The sequence below is a fragment of the Schistocerca piceifrons genome, chromosome X (assembly GCF_021461385.2).
Source record: "Schistocerca piceifrons isolate TAMUIC-IGC-003096 chromosome X, iqSchPice1.1, whole genome shotgun sequence".
NCBI lineage: Eukaryota > Metazoa > Arthropoda > Insecta > Orthoptera > Acrididae > Schistocerca > Schistocerca piceifrons.
Window position 1 is genome coordinate 336953676 of NC_060149.1, and position 23788 is coordinate 336977463.

Consider the following 23788-nt stretch of genomic DNA (forward strand, 5'->3'; position numbering starts at 1 on the left):
TTCAAGTCTTCCCTCGAGTGAAGAGTTTTAATTTTTTATTTTCAGACAATTATCTGTCCGTCCTATGGATTTGACGGTCTACACACTGAAGGAATTGGAAAAGTTAAAAACATATGTTTTGACAGAGCACAGGGAAAACTGTGCGACTGTCAAACTGTTGCATTCATTTGTTGCGGTTTATGTGACACTCATATGTTTTGATTACTTTTTTGGGAGTGATTATCACATCCACGAGAAAACCTAAAGCGGGCAAGGTAGAAGAATCTTTTTACCCATTCGCCAAGTGTACAAGTTGGTTGGGTCGACAACATATTCCTGTCATGTGACGCACGTGCCGTCACCAGTGTCGTCCAGAATATATCAGACGTGTTTCCCCGTGGAGGAATCGGTTGACCTATGACCTGGCGATCAAATGTTTTCGGTTCCCATTGGAGAGGCACGTCCTTTCGTCTACTAATCGCACGGTTTTGCGGTGCGGTCGCAAAACACAGACACTAAACTTATTACAGTGAACAGAGACGTCAATGAACGAACGGACAGATCATAACTGCGAAAATAAAGAAATTAAACTTTTCACTCGGGGAAGACTTGAACCAAGGACCTCTCGTTCCGCAGTTGCTCACGCTAAACACGGGACCACGGCACTCCTGAGCTCACATTATCCTTGATGTTTCCAGAATGAGATTTTCAGTCTGCAGCGAAGTGTGCGCTGATATGAAACTTCCTGACAGATTAAAATTGTGTGCCCGACCGATACTCTAATTCGGGACCTTTTGCCTTTTGCGGGCAAGTGCTCTTGCAGGTTCGCAGGAGAGCTTCTGTAAAGTTCGGAAGGTAGGGGACGAGATACTGTCAGAAGTAAGGCTGTGAGGACCGGGCGTGAGTCGAGCTTCGGTAGCTCAGATGGTAGAGCACTTGCCCGCGAAAGGCAAAAGGTCCCGAGTTCGAGTCTCGGTCGGGCATACAGTTTTAATCTGCCAGGAAGTTTATCCTTGATGTAGCCTATGTTGCGTATTGACTACTCAGTTTATATATTTTGCATATTTTTTTCATAGTTCCATATAACTTGTTCCTGTTTTCTCGACTGATTTGTGTTCAGTTTTTCAAGGCCTATCCACTGTGCCATCTTATAACTAAATCTGAGGGGGGTGCGATGGGGAGGTTCCCTTGTAAGTATAACAGTGTAATAGGAATACAGTAGTAATAAATGTAGATTTTGCACTGCAATTCCGTCGTTAAAATTGGATTAGACTGCAGGTGGGTGCATCTGAATGGTGTAGTCGGACTGCAGAGGGTGGTGTGGCGTCGGCTGCTTTTTTCTCTGGACGCGAAGGTGGCGTGTCGCGTTGTAAGGCTGCCGAAGGCCGCTAATTGGATCGTCGGAGGCCGCGGTGGGCGCCGGCCGCCGGCCGCCGCCAGGGCTGCAAGCTTACGCAATAGTGGACGCCGCTCCTACAGCGAAGAAGCTCATAACCGTTATAAGTGGCCTCTAAAATATATATATATCCCTTCCCTGAGAGACTTCAGACACATTTTCTGTTTCGAGAGATGATTGTAATTTGGTTTTTGCAATGTGTACCTGCAGTCAGTACTAACAAATACCGCATGCGAAACCCAATGTCAGTAAAAAGGCTCCGTTTGTTTCCCATTACAAACAAAATTTTTAAAATGGAGTTTTACGTGACTGTTCGACAGAGCGTTCCCAAATTAGTGCGACATTCGTTTTAGCGATTTCTATTAACACGGGCATTAAAATATGCAGAATAATCAGTACTCCAGCAGCGAAGGACACCCTGGCCTACAGTGACTGCTGCCGCCCAGTGACTGCTGGAGTACGGGTTATTCTTCGCGTTCTGCTGTCTGTTAATGCAGATCGATGAAGCGAATATCGCACTGCAGCAGTATTCGACCGCTCTGTCGAAGGAGTACGTGAAATTCTGCGTTAAGAAACATTTTGTCCATAATAGAAAACAAACCGACCCCTCCAACGACAGTGGGCGTCGCATGAGAGATATAATGAGCAGTATTCTTTAGCCCACTCATTATACACATTCCAAAAACGAAATAACAAATAGCTGCCGAAACACGAGAGAAAATGCGCGTGACCGCTCTTGAGACGAAACTGATCCTTTTACAACATTTGGGGAAGAACAGCAAGGCGCGAGCGGTTCTAGGCGCTACGGTCGCAGGTTCGAATCCTGCCTCGGGCATGGATGTGTGTGATGTCCTTAGGTTAGTTAGGTTTAAGTAGTTCTAAGTTCTGGGGGACTGATGACCTTAGTAGTTAGGTCCCATAGTGCTCAGAGCCATTTGAACCAATAGCAAGGCGGCCTTGCTGCGAGACACTAATTTAGCAACCAGGCGTATTTACGTACTGTTGTATCATCTTACACGGATAGTTACTGTGTTTGTGTTTTCGAGTGAGTTTGTGTGGTTTTTTCGTATAGAAGGCGCAGCGAAAGGTTTCACAGACCAGAAAATTGTCAAATTCACTGTGGTTTTAAGCGCTTTGTACAAATGTTGTGAACCATAGTGGCTTGTGTTTTAACGCTTTTCGCATTCGCGATGTTTGGATGTTAGCGGATTAGACTCATTCACTTCATAGATCCAAAGTGAAGGCGATACTGTAATCCCGCTGCAGCGAGACGTAAGAATGAAGCTACTTCGATGAAGGTGCTTGAAATTACACTAACAATCGGTAGGCCTCACACACAGCCACGCGGTTCTGCACATTTTGAGCTCACTTGTGTAAAACCTAAAATGGGACGACGTTATATATTGACTCAACATCCCTTCGTTTTTAAGAAAACCGCCCCTAATATTCACGACGCGTAATCGACAGGTGTGATCGATACTTTATTAGAAATAGGGCATTTTTCATCATGTTTGGGGTCCACAAACCCTCATTTTCCTACAAATTGAGGAAAAACTGTTAAGACTGCAGCTTATGTACCCATAAGATATACGCTATTTAACAATTGTGACGCTGTCGTAGCGGCCAAGGCATCTTAATGGGGAGCAGAGGACGTTTGTTACGTTTCCAGAGGTATTCAGTATTTTTTTTAATTTGCATATATTTCGCATCGAAATTCGTAGTAATAGGAGGGATAATACATTAAGTAAATCAATAAGAAATTGCAACAAAGTGGGCAAATGTCTCAAACTAATTGGGTTAGTAAAGAACAAAAATTTTAAACCTCGTTTAAGAAAAAACTTGCGAGTAAGACTGCTGAGAAGACCAGCATATTCTGTCCACGTTATCGCATAATGGATAAAAACCAATTCCTTTCACAGTCGTACATGGCGTAGTTATTCCATCACAGCGTCTGGAAAATTGTTTGCTTAAGATTTCCCTGTGCTTGTAAGAACCTAATTAACTTGACCCTCGGCGTGTTGAACAGCTCAAACGTATAACTGGCTCGTTAAAAAAATGTTGACGTCACTTGCTCAAAATCTGGGAAATCGCCAGACTCGCTTATAAAACATGTCTTCGTTACATTTTAAACCCATGTTGTTGTCTGACATTGGATTGCTGAGGATGACAAATACTGTCGTGTATGATGATGTACTAACAGATGACGATAGTTAACAGATTTGCACGGTAGAAGTAATATCGCCAAACTACGTACAAGTGTGACAGCCGTTCATTTTTATTACCAAGCTAAAAAAACTGTATTTCGAGACTTCAAAATGGCTATCTGCTTCTGGAAACCTAGTGGGAATTACACAACCGCACGGATACAATACCGATGATAACCTTTCAGCACCAATTTTTCAGCTTTATCGTACGCGTGGTATGCATAAAAAATTCCCCCAAAAAAGTGTAAGCGAAGTCTGTTTTGCGCCGAATCTTCGGAAGGTACGATGTAGTTGCGCTGAGATTGCATTCATTGGATGTTCTTGATGCTGCGAGTATATTTGTTTGGAGTGTTCTTCGAAGGAAACTGAGGGCAAGTAACAGACCTAGTGAGAGAGCCATTGCGAAGCGACCAGGATTATATTTTCAATCCTTTGCAAATGCAAGTTCGTTGAGAATTCCATTTGCCTACCTTGTTGTTAATTTACTTAGCTTATTAACCCTCCTATTACTACAAATATCGAAACCGAAAATATACAAATGTTAAACTGCAAAACTCGTGTGGGAATGTAACATCTGTTATCTGCTCCCCAGGCAGATGCTTTGGTTGCTGCGACATCGCCGCTTATGCTGAATGGCGCTTACATTACGCGTACATTCGCGGCAGTAGCTAAAATTTATTTCCTTGATTTTTAGGAAAATATGCATTCGTGGCCCCATTATATGATAATTAAAACGCTGAAGTCTCAATTACCCATCGATGGTAAGTTTTGAATCGACTGCGCATCATGAACTTCGGGGATGGTTCCCTCAAAAACGGGGGTTATCTTTAGCCAAAATAGTTTAATCTTTTGTTTCAGGTTACACACAAACGACCTGTCAAATAAGAACCGAATCGGTTGTCTGTCTCTCACGCCTTTCCCTTGCAAGTTAATACTACTACCTTTCGATCGTAATAGTTTTTTATTTGGTAAAATGTTTGTCAGTGATGAACTTCAGAAATGTCTAGCGGACACAAAAAATATAGAAGTGAAAGCGGTACCCCACTGGAAGAAATTATTAGCAATAATTATATCAGTGCGTGGTGTCTGTTCTTTCGGACGAAACCACGCATTCATATAATGGACTCACCTCGATGGGCAATGAATGAATGCACGACCTTCAGTGCGGACACACCAATACGCTCGACCTCCTGTAAGAATCTCGAAGGTAGTGGTCATGGAGGACATCGATGGGCACTATGGATAGACGGCGTTAGGTGCGAGTGTGGGTCAGCCGAGAGGCGTGCCTAGGTCGTCTGCGCATTTGCTGTGAGTTCTGTGTGCATAAGGAGCAGTGGTTAATGCAACTGCTTAGGAAACAGGAGATCCCGGGTTCGAACCCCGGTCCGGGACACATTTTCACTCTACGCTGCCGATTCCACATAAAGTTCCGATGCAACTGGCATCAAAAGTTCCTTTCCTTCCCCCATCCACCTTCGATTTACAGAATATTAACCATTAATTCTATGTACGACCGTGCTTAGTAGTCATGGTAATAAACTGTTGATTCTAGTTCTTCCTTTGTCACGCACACGTGTGTGTGTGTGTGTGTGTGTGTGTGTGTGTGTGTGTGTGTGTGTGTGTGTGTGTGTGTGTTTTGTAAGGGGGGGGGAGAGAGAGGGAGGGGGGGGGGGAGAGAGAGAGAGAGAGAGAGAGAGAGAGAGAGAGAGAGAGAGAGAGAGAGAGAGCTGGCGAAAGTGCTGCTTGCTGCTCTGGCGTGTACGTGCGTGCCCCAGTTGAAAGCACAACATGAAGTCATTGCAGACGCACTACAAGTCACGCTGTAAGTTTGTGCCTTTGTTTTGCCGTAAGTCTTCGCAGGAACTTTATTTATGCAATTACAGTTCGCTTAAGACGATATTCTTTTTCGTATCTCGTGGGTCTGTCACATAGCACATACAACATGATTTCTAATCTTGGTGTAATGCTTTCACCTTTACACATTCTTCTGATGTCTTCTAGATTGATATGAAAATAGTAATTACTGATTTAAACTAGTTAGCAAATAAAATACAATACTCTTTCTTTTAAAGTTCGGTTTAATTAATAAAATGCCAAACATGTGCAGAGGTTATACGCGTGTAGTGCAGCAATGATTCGATCCATGCGTGCCATTACTTCACTGCCAAGTGTTTTGGTTGAATGGGGAATGATACCTGTAATAGAGGAAATCAGATACTCCAGCCTGGTGTTAGTCAGTTGTCTACCATAAATAGCGAAGTTACCTTTTGCACGAGGTTCGTTAAAAATCAATACGGTTATTTCTTTTAGCTAAACAGCCTGGGCCGTGAGATAAAGTGCTACACTGACGGGTTATGTGACATCTCTCCATTCCACTCAGTCGGACTGTTGCGTTCTTTTGAGTCTGACCGTGTATGCTGAGCACGTCGAAAAAAGGTGAGATAGCAACATATGGTGAAGCAAGGGTAGACTGATCAATGTCTTTCACACACTCGAGGTATTTTTTAGTGTTAAAGCAGTTCAAATGGGGACTACCAGAGGTTGAAGATTAGTCATATCTAGGGCGACCTTCAGCGTCACCAACGGTGGGAAACACTGAAAAAACGGGGATTTAATCAGAATTGCCGTCGGTTTATTATTTGTGAGGCCGTCAAAGAAACAGTTCTGCAAATTTCGGAAGAAAATGTTTAGTATAAGAAAATGTTTGGTATAAGAAAATGTTTGGTATAAGAAAATGTTTGGTATAAGAAAATGTTTGGTATAAGAAAATGTTTGGTATAAGAAAATGTTTGGTATAAGAAAATGTTTGGTATAAGAAAATGTTTGGTATAAGAAAATGTTTGGTATAAGAAAATGTTTGGTATAAGAAAATGTTTGGTATAAGAAAATGTTTGGTATAAGAAAATGTTTGGTATAAGAAAATGTTTGGTATAAGAAAATGTTTGGTATAAGAAAATGTTTGGTATAAGAAAATGTTTGGTATAAGAAAATGTTTGGTATAAGAAAATGTTTGGTATAAGAAAATGTTTGGTATAAGAAAATGTTTGGTATAAGAAAATGTTTGGTATAAGAAAATGTTTGGTATAAGAAAATGTTTGGTATAAGAAAATGTTTGGTATAAGAAAATGTTTGGTATAAGAAAATGTTTGGTATAAGAAAATGTTTGGTATAAGAAAATGTTTGGTATAAGAAAATGTTTGGTATAAGAAAATGTTTGGTATAAGAAAATGTTTGGTATAAGAAAATGTTTGGTATAAGAAAATGTTTGGTATAAGAAAATGTTTGGTATAAGAAAATGTTTGGTATAAGAAAATGTTTGGTATAAGAAAATGTTTGGTATAAGAAAATGTTTGGTATAAGAAAATGTTTGGTATAAGAAAATGTTTGGTATAAGAAAATGTTTGGTATAAGAAAATGTTTGGTATAAGAAAATGTTTGGTATAAGAAAATGTTTGGTATAAGAAAATGTTTGGTATAAGAAAATGTTTGGTATAAGAAAATGTTTGGTATAAGAAAATGTTTGGTATAAGAAAATGTTTGGTATAAGAAAATGTTTGGTATAAGAAAATGTTTGGTATAAGAAAATGTTTGGTATAAGAAAATGTTTGGTATAAGAAAATGTTTGGTATAAGAAAATGTTTGGTATAAGAAAATGTTTGGTATAAGAAAATGTTTGGTATAAGAAAATGTTTGGTATAAGAAAATGTTTGGTATAAGAAAATGTTTGGTATAAGAAAATGTTTGGTATAAGAAAATGTTTGGTATAAGAAAATGTTTGGTATAAGAAAATGTTTGGTATAAGAAAATGTTTGGTATAAGAAAATGTTTAGTATAAGAAAATTTTGTAGAAAATTTATGCCCAAGAAACGTACGCCTGTTAAGTGTTTCTGGGTAAGCATGGAATTCCTGTGTTGAAACATACACCATAATCACCAGATGTTGCTCTGTGTTACGTTTTCGATTCCCGAAGATGAAATCGGCACTGGAAAGAACAAGATTTGAAACCGTTAAGCTGTGGAAGAGAAAGCGACGGTGACGAACGTGCTATCACAAGAAAACTTCCAACATTATTTTGAACAGTGAAAAACTCGCATCGAGCGGTGTAAGACTCTTAGAGGAAACTATTTTTAAGCCGGTAACGAAAAGTAGTGAATAAGCAAACTTTACGTCACTAATCTGGTTAGTTCAAAAATGGTTCAAATGGCTCTGAGCACTATGGGACTTAACATCTTAGGTCATAAGTCCCCTAGAACTTAGAGCTAATTAAACTTAACTAACCTAAGGACATCACACACACCCATGCCCGAGGCAGGATTCGAACATACGACCGTAGCAGTCCCGCGGTTCCGGACTGCAGCGCCGGAACCGCACGGCCACCGCGGCCGGCTCCGGTTAGTACTTAGACAAACCTTTTATATAACTGCAACAAATGACACCTGTACTCTCGTAGTAGCACAAAATGTCTTCTTTCAGTGTGGGTCATATAGCTTCATTTGTTAACAAATGGTAAAGATGGAAATTCTATAACTCCTATCCTATTCATTACAGCTCAAGAGGAGAAAATGTAAAACTAGCAAGGTTACACAGTGCTCGGACGAGCCAGTCCTTATTTTTAGGAAATGAGGCAGCCTCTTTTACCATGCCTATTGTTTAAGGCTTTTATCATGATATACATCTCTCTCTCTCTCTCTCTCTCTCTCTCTGTGTGTGTGTGTGTGTGTGTGTGTGTGTGTGTGTGTGTGAGAAAATCACCTTTCGAGATATCCCGCGTGGACTTTTATCAATTAGCAGAAACTGTTTTGCTGTCGTGCTGTAATCTAGTTTTTATGTATTTGTTTCAGATTCCAAAACACAATTTCCCGATGACCCGAAGATAAGGATTAGCTGCCACAAGATCAGGGGTGAGTATCTGTTGTAAGTCGCTGCTCAATGTCGTAGTGTTCAAGAGAGACGAAGACTCACCTCAGTGCTTTCCTTTCTGATTGGTTCAGTATTTCTGTTCACCCAAACTTCGTAATGAGGCCAGCAACCTGGAAATCAGAAATCGCGTAAGGTAGGCCAGATCAGAGTCGCGTACTGCTTGTGCCGCAACCGATACTGTCGGTGCCTCAAGAAACGAATACGAAATATCAGGCGTGATGCCCAGTATGCGCTGCAGGCAACGCGCGCTGAGGCATGTGGGTTTCCGTAATCAGCGATCTCCGTTTCTCGTCAAATCTGGCACAAGATTATTCATACCTAACGGCTCTTGATATGAGCCGTCAAGCTGAATCTTCAGCGTCGGAAGCCGTTCAGACAAAGCATAAATCCCGGTAAATTCGAAGAGGAGCCGGCACATAGCAGCAGCTCCGTCTTAAAAACAACTGTGCACAACGCACTTATTAGCTGTCATCATACTACACTTAACATTCATGATATAGTAGCGTTCCTAAACTATTGTCACATAATGGTCAGTGTAGCTGTAATTATATGCATCACACATTCTTTAATACCATTTGGTGTAGGTCTGTTGCCTCTGCCAGGCACTTTATTGTGAATGCTAGAGTAATTACGGAGATGTAGGCTACGGATGCTTCTATTGATTTATCATTATCAGGAGACGAACTTGTAAAATGGGTTGGCTTCAGTGATCTCTTGGCGACTTTATGGCCCCCTTTAGTTCCGAAGAGCAAGATAATATGAATGTAGAGCTCTACGTTGTTCTTAAAGAGCTTAATTTCGAAAGTGTTGGTGAAAGCATGTAGTAAATAGTGAAACTCTCGCTGCTATTACGCCCCTACCTAGTTCAAATGCAGTTATACTTCTTTCTAAAACTATTAAAGTTCCACGAGAAATAAACATAAGGAAGGCATTAACATTCAAAACCGATACCAAAGTAGATTTTACAGTATATCACAAAGAAATCCTTTCGGCGCTCAAGGAACCCGGGCGTTTTCTACTTCTATGTTCGTATATGAGGTGAAATGCAATAGATATATTCCAAAAGCTACAAGTACGCCTCTTCTGACATGTTCCAAACTACAAATAGCAGTAACTCGCGACATTGAAGAATTCTTTGACTTGTTCCTGGGTAATGCTGTAGCGTTCCGCGACCAGAATCGACGCATCTCTAGCGATGTGTGGCGCACGACACAATTACGTGACAAATTACACCACTGATTAGGCATACAACGTTTATAGACGGACCCGCATCGGTTCTAAACTTCGGAAAAGTTGCAAAACAGTCTTAAATGAGTGTCATCGTGTAAGCAACGGTCTCTTCTGAACATATCACTGACATATAACTAATAGGATAAGTAATATTGATCATATATCTCGGCATATGAAATACGCAAGTTTTTCTTCGGAAGAAACCTGGAACTAATAAGTGTATCCGACCAGTCAGTTGTGACCAGTCAGTTGTGAGCAGGCAGTGTTTAGTAGACGTGCGGCCGCAGTGCCAACGGTGTTGCAAATCGCAGTGGAGCAACGTCTCCGAATTGTGTTAGACATTCCCAGAGTCTCGACAGTAGGTGCAAAATGTCCCGCACACCCTGGCAACTGAAAAAAAACGACGCATGGACGCCTGTCGCTTCTTCATGGAAATGAATTTTTTTGGAAAAATCATCACGAGCAACAAGACTTGTTATTATCAATACGAACCTACCCCAAAACGACACATAGCAGAAATTCGTCTGAATGGTCAACGTTTGGCGACACAACCGACATTCATGCCATTGCGATGCTCGAGTTGATCATCATCCCAAAGGAGGATTTATCTGACTGTTCCACGTGGTTGTGTAAACATACGTGTATTTTATTCCATTGGGGGGGAGATAATGTTGAACACCTGAAGCATTAAAAACAACCATCTTAACATTTCTCTCATTTTACTATTACAATCTCGAATTTCTTGGACTGACGGGGCTATGTGCCACTTTCAAAAGCAAATTTCAAGAACTTAAACTAACGATCCAAACATGATCACAACCATGATCACAAACATGAAATTCGCGATCCGTGCTTCAGTTGCATTTTATTGCCTAGAATTGGTTGTATGTGTCTCGGTACTTCATATCATTGTCAGTATTTGCTTTATTTTCCAAATGGAGGTCAATATTTAAATAACGCTAAAATAGTACGCCTGTTCATGGTAACAGAACTATTCATTGCGGCTTGACACCTAAAAAAAACTATAGGAAACATCAGTAGTACAAATGTCTGGAACGTCCTTGAATCAACCTACATGGTTACTGCAAACAAAATGCTGAACCTATCACCAAATTTTTCAAACAAATCTATTGAAAATAAAAGCAAACTGAAATAAGATCGACGTTGTAATTTGTTACGAATAGCGCAGGCATCAGCGGGCAGTGAAGACAGTATATAGCAGGGTCCCATAACTGGTAGCAAAGTGCTTGTATCCACTGCGCAAATCAAAGTATGGATCCTGATGGTCCCTGTCGGTAGTTTAAAAGGCTGCTGTAACTTGAATATTACTTACAGCAAATATTTGAGGTTCTCTTGGTGGGACTGAATGTTTTTGTGTTCCCAGTAGAGTTGACATTCAACGTGCTATATGACGTCGACTGATGTCTTTCAGTTTCAGGTGCGTTGGTCTTGCGTGTGCCTATCGTCTCGAGTTCAACCCGTTTCGTAAAGCACATGTTCGCTGTATTGCATTGTTGAATCCCTCAGTGGGGCTCCGTGTTTCTACCACGTGCTGATCTCAAAGATCGTGAATTGAGGATAATCTTTATAGTTGCCCAACTATGTTTTACAGACAGTGGTATATTTCTTTAGCGCAATCGTGGCCGTACCTTAGAGGACAGGGTGTGCTCTTAATGAGGTCATGATCACGTAGCCCCCCACCCGCCCCAGGAGAGGAATATACCACTTTTTTTTCAGCCTTCAATTCCTGTCACACTTTTCTCTTTCCGTAATCTGCAGAAAACAGTAACTTGAAAACACGAGTAAAATGAGTTTGGCAGACAAGACACAAGCAAAATGGCTTTCTAATTTTACGTTCAGGGGAATTTCTGCAACGTAAGCCCTGCTAGAGTTCTGAAATAAGTGGTAACTACTTTCAAATTGTTGGGTATTTCTGTCGCGGTACGTTGAAGTTCCACTCATACTGAACTCGTTTATTATAACACATTGATTCGTATACTACAGAACATGTTGCCCTCATGGCCGCCAAAAGCGGAATAATTGTGCTCCTTGCTCTGACTCCTTCCCACACCCACAGCATGATGTCACATCCGCCAACAGATACAAATTTGAATTTATCACCACATATTAAACTGTGGCTGGACTCCGGCCCTGGAGGTCCCGGGTTCAATGTCGGGTAGGGGTGGGCAATTTTCCTCGTTCCAGTCCGTCCAGGAACGGCCCCAGGTCCCCTCAGCATGCTATCAGACTGAATACTGGACATCTCTTACGGGATGTTGAACTTTGCCGGGGCTGTGGGCTCAGCAGCCACCCAGTCCTAGCACCGTAGCTAGCGAAAGGCTGCACTCCAGTTGCAGCTAGGCGAGAACCCCGTTCACGGTTTGCGGGCCACAGACTTTACCTTTTTACGTTAGATATTTAACTACTGATCACATGGAAATGGTGTGGCTCGTGGAGAATGTGACTAGTTGTCACAAACACGTCATAAAATACTTACTTGTAACCAGTAATCTGGTAAAAATGTTTAAGCTGCCGCTTTTTTTTTCTCTCCATAGATTACTGTAGCTGTTGCTACATATAAAGACCTGTTGCAGCGTTATGTCCATAGTGGACTCCAGAGGCGGAGGACGTGCGGCGCTGACGGTACAAATTGGTACAGTGAGACCGTATAGCAGACAACTGGAACTTCAAGAACTGTGTAAGTTACGGGATTTGATCTATGTAACCTCATCAACGTCTACCAGAGGCCAGAAACATTACATTCAAGCCAGAAACCGTAAAACTATTTTGTAAATGGGCACAGTTTAGAAGGGTCCGAGAGCTCAATTACTAAGTTCAAATGGTTCTGAGCACTATGGAACTTAACATCTGTGGTCATCAGTCCCCTAGAACTTAGAACTACTTAAACCTAACTAACCTAAGGACATCACACACATCCATGCCCGAGGCAGGATTCGAACCTGCGACCGTAGCAGTCGCGCGGTTCCGGACTGCGCGCCTAGAACCGCTAGACCACCGCGGCCGGCAATTACTAAAGTAGTTCTTATATTAGCGAGTTAGTAGGTACTGAGTTCTTAGTAATTAATTAGTTGGAAATTGTCATTTCTTTGAAAATAAAACTACATAGTGATAGTTATTTGATTACACCATAAACCACACATATCTAAGGTTGTGAATGTAACTAAATACTGAAGGATTACGATTACAAGAAAAATTGGAACGATCGTATAGATAATGCTGTGGGGAAAGCTAACCAGTCACCGCGATTTATTGGCAGAACGCTTAGAAAATGCAGCAGGTCTAGTAGAGAGACTGCCTGCGCTAAGCTCGATATTGCTGTGCGGTGAGGGTTCCGTATCAGAGAGGATTGACAGAGAACATCGATAAAGTTCAAAGAAGGGGAGCTCGTTTCGCATTATCGTGGAACAGGGAACGAGAGTGTCACGGATATAATACGCGGCTGGGGTCGCTATCATCATATCAGGGGTATTTTTCTTTGCGGCGATGTCTTTTCACGAAATTACAAACAATACCTTTCACCTCCGAACGCGAAAATATTTAGTGGCTCTCACCTCCATAGGGAGAAACAGGCATAGTAAAGAAATAGTAGTAATACGGACTCTCACAAACGACTTAAGTGTTCATTTCTCCCCGCGTGCTATTCGAGAATCGAACGATAGAGAAATAGCGTGACTGTGGTACGGTGAACACTCCGCCAAGCACCTAATAGTGAATTGCAGAGCAGTCATATGGACGTAGAACCATAAAAAGGTCCGTCTGAGTCAGTTACTAGGTATTACTAGGTAGCAGACTTAAATGTGCATCAGCAATAAGTAGGTATGTAGTACCTGAGAGCAATGATTAATGGTATTTAGTGACATCGCAAAAGACAATTTAGACACGAGAAATAGGAATAGTCACTTCGATGACATTACAGGTATTTCTTCCAGTCATCAGACGAAGCTACTTCCAAGGGAAACTACCCGTCGCATCATCTCCCCCCCCCCCCCCCCCCCGCTATGCCCCCTCAGATTTAGTCGTAAAATGTCCCGTCAAAAACTGAACGCACGTCAAGTATGAAAACAGGAAGGAGGTGTAGTGAGCTGTGAAGAAAGAAGCAAAATAGAAACAGTGAACGGTTCATTCTCAACACGTGCAACATCGTGCGAACTGAAAAACCCACGGCGTCGTGGTTGTGTGGTCAGTGTAGGACTGCAAAGCGGGAAATTCGTGTTCAAATCTCCTTCGTGCCCCCATTTTTATTACAAAATTATGAGCTTTACGTTTGATCATTCACGTGTCTTCTGTAGTGTTGGCCATTATACCGTACATTGGTTATAAAATATGAGTAATGTGATATTTACCGTCGCAAGTACGTTTGATGACTAGTAGGAGCAGGCGGGATGCCGCATAGACGTCTCAAAGAAGTGAAAACAACGCACAAACGGGTGTGAACTGTGTTACAACAAAGGAATTAAAGAGCCAAACCTTCCAAAACGGAACGCAAGAGTCATAATACGAGGTACTTGGGTGGAGCAAATACGAGTTACGTACGTCTGGAGGTGCCCTCCTTACACTTCGCTGTAGCACACGGACGTTAACCACGACACAGACGCAGATTTGAATACAGCGAATAGACACGTCAGTGACCGGACGGATAGCTGATGATTTCGTGAAAAAAAGGGGCACAAGGGAGATTCGAACACGGATCTTCCTCTTCGGAGTCCAACACCGTGACCACACAACACGACGCCCTGACCATTCAAATTCGCTATATGTTGCACACATTAACCTTCGGGCGTTCACTGTTTCTATTTCTCCTCCTTTTTTCCCACAGTTCAGTACACCTTTTTCCTGTTTTCAAGCTTGATCAGTGTTCAGGTTTTGACGGGCTACCAATTGCGCCATCTTGCCACTAAATTTGAGGGGAGTGCGGTGGGGGTCTCCCTTGTTAGAACCTACCAGCGACAGACATGACTTCGCATGGGTGGCATTAAGTATCTACGGCCGGACGACTCGGGTGGCGTAGCACATTTTGTTTGCGGGCCGCTGCGTAGAGTTCAAAACAAATTTCAAACACAATCATCAATTTCACATAACCTACGCGATGTAAGCACCGAACGGCGGGTAAGTTTCCTGGCGTTTGGAGTGACCTGTTACAGCAATGATGGGAGCACATTGTGATTTAAGTGATACGTTTACAACCAATGTCAACAATGTATGCGAATCACGCCTGATCTACATATTCAGCTCGCGCTACGGAACTCCTCTTGTGAAACTTGGTACGCACTGTGATGCACTGTTGAGTCTCATTGCAGCAATTCTTTGTCTTTGTCACCCTATGGCAGACTACTTCGCCGTACCATGCAAAGAATCGTGTCCACGTCTAGGTTTGATTCAAGGAAAGCAGAAAGCTTAAAGTTGAGTCATCTGCTGCACTGCTGAAAGAACGCAATGTGCGTAAACGAAACAAAGATAAAGTTTTTCGGAGAACTTTATTGTAGCATAAAAAGTAAAACGACACATTTTGGATTCGCATGATTTTTCGCTCTGCAATTCTCCCAAAAGGATTGCAGGGAAACTATTGGTTAAAAATATTAGATTAGTTAAAATTTTAAGTACCACATCACAACCTGACAAGGTGGTTACCTTTCCGTTATTTGTCATATTTATTACAGTGCTTCAAAGTTCAGGAACTTACTACTGATCGTTCGAAGAATTTTCAGTGAATTAAAAGTGAGAATTGGGATGGCTAATCTGAGTGATTCAGAAGCTGGCAGTCCGAAATTGTATTTCAAAATGCGTATCTCCAAATCATTGAGAGGTGAATGCTAGGTTGAAAGACAGAGCGATAAAAGTGATCCAACCACAATTTGGTTTCCTGTTTTTCTTTCCAGTCACACGCTCTACTGCTAGACCACCACGCCAGATGTAAACTAGTTCACACACCGTGTTGTCGAGGCACTGCTGCTCTCTCGAGCTAGGGCGACTGTTAGGTGGCAATGACATAGTTGTCCCACATTTAATTCATTTAATTCAGACAATTTGGACGAAATATTTAAGATTCATATACAGAAACCTTCCTCGTGAAGGTGTGTGTATTGATTAGCTTGCGTATGTAGACGGACGGGAGTGACTTCAATTTACATACAGAGAGATTGTGATGTTGAAAACGTTTATTAAGTACAGTTGCGGGTTACCTTAAGTGTTTGCTTTGACATTCTTCACACTAACGGAATGCTAGAGGATAAAATACTGTCAGGACTGTAGCAACCAAAGTGACAGCTTGCATGGGTCGTCGTCTTCCAGGTGAGCCACCTTCAGCGGATCTCCCCAACCTCCCAATCACCCACAGAGGCTTCTCACAATGTCGCTCAAGTTCTCTCTCACAATGTCGCTCAAGTTCTCTCTCACAATGTCGCTCAAGTTCTCTCTCACAATGTCGCTCAAGTTCTCTCTCACAATGTCGCTCAAGTTCTCTCTCACAATGTCGCTCAAGTTCTCTCTCACAATGTCGCTCAAGTTCTCTCTCACAATGTCGCTCAAGTTCTCTCTCACAATGTCGCTCAAGTTATCTCTCAGAACAGCCGGTGAAGGTAAAGATCTCATTGGTGCTGGGCCAAAACTGTCCTCAATTCGTGTCCGGCACACAGGTTAAACGTGCGACCGATGTTAGAACGTGATATTCCAGCTGCATGAAGAATGAAAATTGATCACGCTCAAAATTTATCTGTACAATAAATATACTTATAACACGTATGCCACTAAAATTAGATACATTTAACAGAGGAGTTACTGAAAATTTTGTGCTAGAAATACTTCCGTAAGAATAAAAAGCTGCATTATTGGCCGGTAATACATTAATTTCACACACGGTGCAACGAACAAGTTCCTCCCTCATATTGTTGCTTTCAATAGTTACGACGCGGCGGTTCTTATCGCAAGCGCTAAATTTGGCACGTATTGTAGCAGATAAAATTCCGGCAGGCGAGACAGAAATGCAATAAAGCGGGTGGTACGTGGCGCTGCTGAGAGTCAGCGCTCGGCTCTCGGTTTACCTCTGGCACGGAGTTACTGCTATTTTTATCCGGGCGGGCCCACCTCGAGCTGCGGGTAGGCCCTGCTGCCGCCGCTACACTTAACAATATCAATTTACACCGTCCTCTTTATCCCGGCTACCTCAATTTCAAGCTGAACCCAGGTTAGCTACGAAGTTGTACTTTCGCTTGGCCAACGCTCGTAACTTCAGAAACTATTGACTAGCGACATAATGAAGCGATCTCAAGAATCAGCATTTTACTATAGCTTTTAGCGCATCACAGTTACAACAAATTTAATTATTTCTGTCTATCCTTAACACGTCGTGCGCTGCTATTTGTTAAAGGAGTGAGTCGACCAGGAAATAATTTTTTGCTAGAGTCTGATATGCGAATATTGACACACCAACGTATGTAAAAGCTTTCTAAACATTCTGCCTACAGACCATAGTTTTTGAGTGTGAGAGAGGTATAAGCGACCATGTTGTTACGAAAACAAAAATACAATAAAGTTTTGTGTCGTTGACCTGACACAGTAACAATCAAGTCGACACACATTAAAAATATGTTCAAATCCGACAAATTCAGAACTGAGATCGTAGCTCCAAGAAATCTTCAACCGCGATCTAGAAAAGCCGGCCGCGGTGGTCTAGCGGTTCTAGGCGCTCACTCCGGAACCGCGCGACTGCTACGGTCGCAGGTTCGAATCCTGCCTCGGGCATGGATCTGTGTGATGTCCTTAAGTTAGTTAGGTTTAAGTAGTTTCAAGTTCTAGGGGACTGATGACCACAAATGTTAAGTCCCATAGTGCTCAGAGCCATTTGAACCATTTTGATTTAGAAAAGGACGTATCAAGTAAAATAGACAGCGAAGACCGACCTTGACGTAATGGCAGCATACGGAGAAAGTTTCGAGAACAGACTACCATACACTCGCTGCGAGAATGCAGGGAAGGTGATTAAAAAAACTTGATAGAAACTCATGCATTTACAGGAACGGCCATGCGTGAAATCTCAAATAATTTTCAGTCATATCTATCAAAGGCGAAGTCATAGTGGATCCATACTTAGCATTCAGTCTCTTGTAGATCTATGATGTATGTAGACTGTATGTGTCGCTTATGAAGCGACGAATAAAAACTTCTACCAAGGCTGGTATTCGAACCCGGGTCTCCTACTCACTAGGCAGATCCGCTAACGAGTATGCCCCCACTGGCACAGTGGCTTTGCACAACTGCGTCGACTGCTCTGGCACGCCTCCCTCCTCAGTCCAATTTATATATTTTTAAAATTTTTTTTTAGCACTAAGGGACTTAACTTCTGAGGTCATCAGTCCCCTAGAACTTAAAACTACTTAAACCTAACTAACCCAAGGACATCACATACATCCGTGCCCCGAGCCAGGATTCGAACCTGCGACCGTAGCGGTCGCGCGGATCCAGACTGTAGCGCCTAGAACCGCTCGGCCACCTCGGCCGGCCAATCCAAATTCCCGTTCACGCTTTAGCCCACTAGGTATTCGCCCTAAACTCCAATAACTTTGCAGATGCTCTCCGACTGTACTGGAATACCACTTCAGCATCGAACGAAACGGTGGATCCTTCCTTAAACCTAAGCGTATGTGCTTTATTCAATCAGTTGTGCAAAGCCACTGTGCTAGGGTGGCAAAGTAAAAGGTCTCTGGAACCATCTAGTTTCCTTTGGTCTCGTAGCTCTGTCTAGTTATGAAACTACAGACGATAGGCAAAGCAGAAATATTAAATTTCGCATTTTAAAATGTAATGTTCGAAAATACTACTACGTCAACATCGACCCGTCTACAGATTCAAAAAGATACTGATGCCAACATTACTGGTACAAGCAGTACTGGCACTGAAAAAAATTAATTCTACTTGAAGTAAACAAGGTACAAGATCCTGACGGCGTTCGCTAATTTTACGCTCAATACGCTATGGAATTAGCCCCTTTCCTAGCGCAAGTTTATCGAGAATCGCCAGCGAATAGTTTAGCGTGGGTGGGAGAGAGCGCAGGCCACTCCCGTTTACAAAGAAGGTAATATTTCTGTTACTTACAATTACCTACCACATAGCTTATATCATTCTGAAGGCTTCTAGGGAAAATACTATATGTAAACGTTGACATTCCATGTTGGAAACAAGTTACTCAAGGAATCAACACAGATGATAGAAAAAACTTTATTTCTATTCACGCACGACATCTTACAAGCAATAGGGGCAAGTGAACAATTACCGTCTTAGAGATATCCGAAACACCTTAGCCGCTGTTCCATATACACCACTAACAAAGATATGACCGTACGCAGTACCTTCCCAAATATGAGGTTGGCCCGATGAATATTTGTCTAATAAAACGAAGTACATTTAATGTTGACGGCGAATGATCAACATAACTTAAAGTAACATCAGGTGGAATACAATGAGCATACCGATAAGGGACGTCGGCTTCGACAAGTGACGTAATGTTGTAACGGGTGAAGTCATAAGTTTTCAGTGAGTACAGAATATAGACGTGCTTCTACATTATTATTTTATGTTGAGTGGGGTGACAGTGATCTGTAGCGAAACCTGCGGTCTAGATGACGTTGGATGGTTACAGTTTAAAGACGACGAAGGGAACGAATGTTACGTCGTGGGAATAATTATAATTCTTGTTACAACGCAATTTGACGCGTATTGGATTCAGAGATTATATATAACCATTTCTGCTACGATGGCCGCCGGCTAGCCTGGATGTGGTTTTTAGGCGGTTTCCCACATCCCACCACTTCATTACCCAGCTGGTACCAAAGTCCCGCCTCAGTTACACGATTCGCAAAATTTTATAAAACGTTCGCATGAATATCACTACTACGCAGTTGGGGTTCACACATTCCTTCCCGGGGTGATGGGGTGTCTACAAGAAGGGCATTCGGCCATCTCTTTATCATGCCAAATCCGTTACTAACAATGCCAACCCTGCGCCGATGCGGGACACAGGCACAAGAAAAAGATAACTTTTGATACGATGGCCGAAGTAGGCCGTTTGCATACCTAGATTTAATATTTTCGCCAGAGATTCGCCAAGAAATAGTAGTAGGACTTGTAATGTTTTCAGTACACACAAATTACTTAAATGATAGGATGAGCAGTATTATCTGGTTGTTTGCTGACGCTGCTGCTGCTTCTTCCACGAAAGTATTGTCGTTGGACGATCGTAAGAAATTGCAGAAATATTTGGAGTAAAGAATAGCAGTTCATTTTAAATACCGATAAGTGCAATATAATCGCTATTATAGAGAACTCGATAGTATCCGATTACAAAATGTTGCAATCTCATTGATCCTGTCGAAACGTTTAAGTATTTTGGGACAATACAAGAAAGGAATGGGAAACAGTATGAAGCGTAAAATCAGTAATACATAAGGCGAAGGAAAAATTCATTTGTTGGAAGGATTCTGGGAAAGGACACAGTATGTGAAAGGGAAATAGCGTACAAGAGGATAGAGTGACCTACGCTGCAGCACTACTACAGCCTCAGGAGTCTGTCCAGTACATCAGACAGCAAAGACAGGTTGCTTACAGACACGGGCTGCTAGGGTCGTAACATTGGATATGGCACATACGACAGTGCAACAGTGGCTCTCGGGGAACTTACATAAGAATTTTTGGAAGACAAACGACGTCGTTTATGCGAAGCACTGTTAAATTTAGAGAACGTTGTCATTTGCAGATAGTGCGACATTTATATTGCCGCGTAGACTCTATAAGGTAAGGAAAATCATGGCGCGTACAGAGGCACGTAGACAGCCATGTTTCCTTGCGCCGTTACAGCTAAGCCGGCCGTTGTGGCCGATCGCTTCTGTCTGGAACCGTGCGACCGCTACGGTCGCAGGTTCGAATCCTGCCTCGGGCATGGATGTGTGTCATGTCCTTAGGTTAGTTAGGTTTAAGTAGTTCTAAGTTCTAAGGGACTGTTGACCTCAGATGTTAAGTCCCATAGTGCTCAGAGCCATTTGAACCATTTTGAACCGTTACAGCTAATGGAACAGAAAAAAATTGTCACCGATTTTATTCATACTGACAGGATGTGTAGGGCACGACTAGGACTTCAACACAATTATACTTCAACACAATTATATAAAAAAGGAAGACGCAAGCACAACACCGAATATTGGTGCGGATAAATGATGGTGCATGATTGAGTTTATATGGTACCTTCTTTATAGGCTCTCCCTCTATTCTGTTCGCTGATGTACGCGCAATTTTGTGGTCATTCTGTGAGGTTCTTCACCGGCCTGTAAAAATAAACGTTGCAAGGCTGCACCAGGGAGTACATTTTGGAGGAATTGCTTTAATATTACACGTTAGTAAACGGTCTCCATCTTGGGAAAGTTACGTGTGAATGAAAAACAAATACAGAACCGGCAGCTCGATTCGATCAAGAGTCCTCACTCCTACGAGACTAAGAGCTTACTCGCTTGGCCGCGGACTCCGTGAATATCAGCAACCATACAAAGCATATAACCACGCTTAAAAATTTCTAGCTTGTTTTTGTTGAAAACGGTTGAGAGCTGGGTCTTCCTATTTACATATGAAGTTCTAGACGTGCCCTACAAATCCAGTCAATATGAAGAAAATCGGTGAAGGGAAGTTCGCACGGTCCGCTAGTGAGTTTATATGTAGATGTATTGTTTAGAAACTCGTATTCTCTGTACCGTGTTAACCCAGAAATTGTGATTATTTGTGGTGTAAGCGTGGTTATTAAAATCAGTTTTGTTGTTTCTGATTTCCGAAAATTATCCTCAAAATTAGCTAACCACGTGTACAGATGTCACTTGCGTAGAACATAAGTGACCTTTCTCCTATCTGGGGAAACATGCTTCGAATTTAGAGGCTCATAATTTAGGAGCAATAAAATTAGAACTGATGTTATATCAACTTCACAGTAAACATGAATACCCAATAAACATGATGATGATATAGTAAATACTGTTGGGAAATAGTGTTGTTAATTTTTATTTCCTTAATTACTAAATTTCTTCATGTAGCTGTGAAGGTCAGGTTCTCATTGGATGTTGTATGCTGGTCATTTTTATTTTGCACCAATGAACAGAAAACAAAGAGCCTTAAATCGATTTAGACAAATCCTGGGTTAATTCCTTTTATGAGGGCGTAGCCCCATCCTTGTCCAAACCTAGCCTGTGCTGCTTTAATGAGCACACTGGCGACCCGACGCAGTCTCGCGCGGGTGGCACGAAGTATGTACGGCCGGACGACGTGTCTGGCGTAGCGGAAATTTTGTTAACGGGCCACTGCATGGGGTTATGATCGAAGTTCAGGGAACAGCTTTAGGTAACTGAATTAACAGCTCCCAATTCTGAAATAATTTAAACGACTTAAACAGTGCACGACAAGAGTTCCTCAGGAGGCGCGACTTAATCGAGAATCAGTATAATACTTCAGCCAGTTCGCGTGAAATGTTTATAAATTGCATACAGAAACCTTCCTCGTCAGTGTCTAAATGAAAACCGTATCAGAATTCCCACAGTAGTTTCTGAGAATTGCGTTTATAAAGACCGATAAACTCAGCGAGGGGATTTTAATATGTAATAAGTAGTGGTATACTGATCGAACACTTTAAGTATTTTTAACCTAGCGAAAAGACTCGCTGTGTAGTAATGAGTCTTCATTAAGGTCAATTGCGTGTTTAAATCTCCTGTAGCCACTTTGCACGAACACGGTTGAATATCAGTTGTGGATGTATTGAGTGGTGGTCACTGCTGGAAAGATGGCCCCCCTTTCTTTTCACCATTTTGGGAATGTGCAGCTTGAGTGCAGCGGTGTCCACTGGATCTGGGGCTCGTAAGTTCCCGGTGATGCGAGGTAAGTAGGGTTTTTCTCGTCAGCAGTAGCATCTGTGGAGCTGCGGTGACGGTGACGCGTCCGCTCGCAGTACCTCTGAAATCCTCGTGGCGGGTCAGGGACTTCGCCAAAGGATCGTATAACACGTCGCTTGTAGATCAACACTCGCGAAGCCTGTATGTATGCGGCGTAAACAGCGATGGAAATATATGGCGGACAGGGTGGTTGAGGCGCTCGGGACTAGGCTGGTCAATTCGGTCCCCGGGCACGTGCTGGCGGCGGCTGACGCAAGTGCTGCTATCAGCTTTGACGCAACGCTGACGGTGCCACGCTTCCCGCCTGCGCTGCTTTCTGGGCTCGATCACCCACCCGCCGCCGTACGTTACTTCCCGTCTCCACTCGACAGCTTACGAGGCAGCGTGGAAGCGTGCTGCTTCATCACCCGAGTACGTGTTTATGTGCTGGAGGTTTGTTCTTAGCTTGAATTTGGGTGAACGCGCACAGAAAGCGCACGGGTGTTCCTCAGTAGAGCTTCTTAGCACTAAGACCGCCCCTAATGGAGGCTTGTTACTTACCAACTTTGCTTCTCGTGTTTAAACACGAGTTACTCGAGACACTTCAAATTCTAAATTTCGCTTGTTATTCGCCAGCGAGACCAAAGAAGAAAAACAAGTATACAAGTTTCCGAGGGAAAAATAGAAGCCTGTTGTGTACCTTAAGATATATATATATATTCTGAGTAGCCAAAATTAATGCAGATCTTACACTGTGAAACTAATGACATGGCAGTGTGCAAATCAGATACAGTGGCGATGTCTTAACTGCTCTCATCGTGTTCTGCTACTTTGCGACCGTAGAATATCTTTTTTCTTAGAAAATGTAACCACTATGATGGTTTCAGCGGCAGGTTTCGACCTCACATGCTATAGCTGCACAGTGTTGGAACTTAAAGGGCGAAAAGTCATTTTCGTATCGATTAGCATTGTGTGTATAATATATATTAACATTGGAAATGATTATGCTCGATCCCTCCGTCAAGGTGGAGACACACAGATATGCCCCTCCTGCTCCTCTTCCCCCCCCCCCCCCAACCCTCCTCTGTGCGCCACAAAGAATGCTGGCAATGGTTTTCACTTAAGCAAACGATTCAAACACAATATTA

At 42.4% G+C, this 23788-nt stretch overlaps 1 protein-coding gene across 5 annotated transcripts in view; it reads left to right on the forward strand.

The window, feature by feature from the left end:
• The window catches only part of LOC124723141 (plasma membrane calcium-transporting ATPase 3), a 720425-nt gene that overhangs the window by 538330 nt on the left and 158307 nt on the right, over window positions 1-23788 (forward strand). For all 5 annotated transcript variants that reach the window (XM_047248331.1, XM_047248333.1, XM_047248330.1 and 2 more), the window contains one exon: window positions 8421-8480. The gene's annotated coding sequence lies outside the window, so the exon portion shown is untranslated. The remainder of the gene's footprint in view (window positions 1-8420; window positions 8481-23788) is intronic.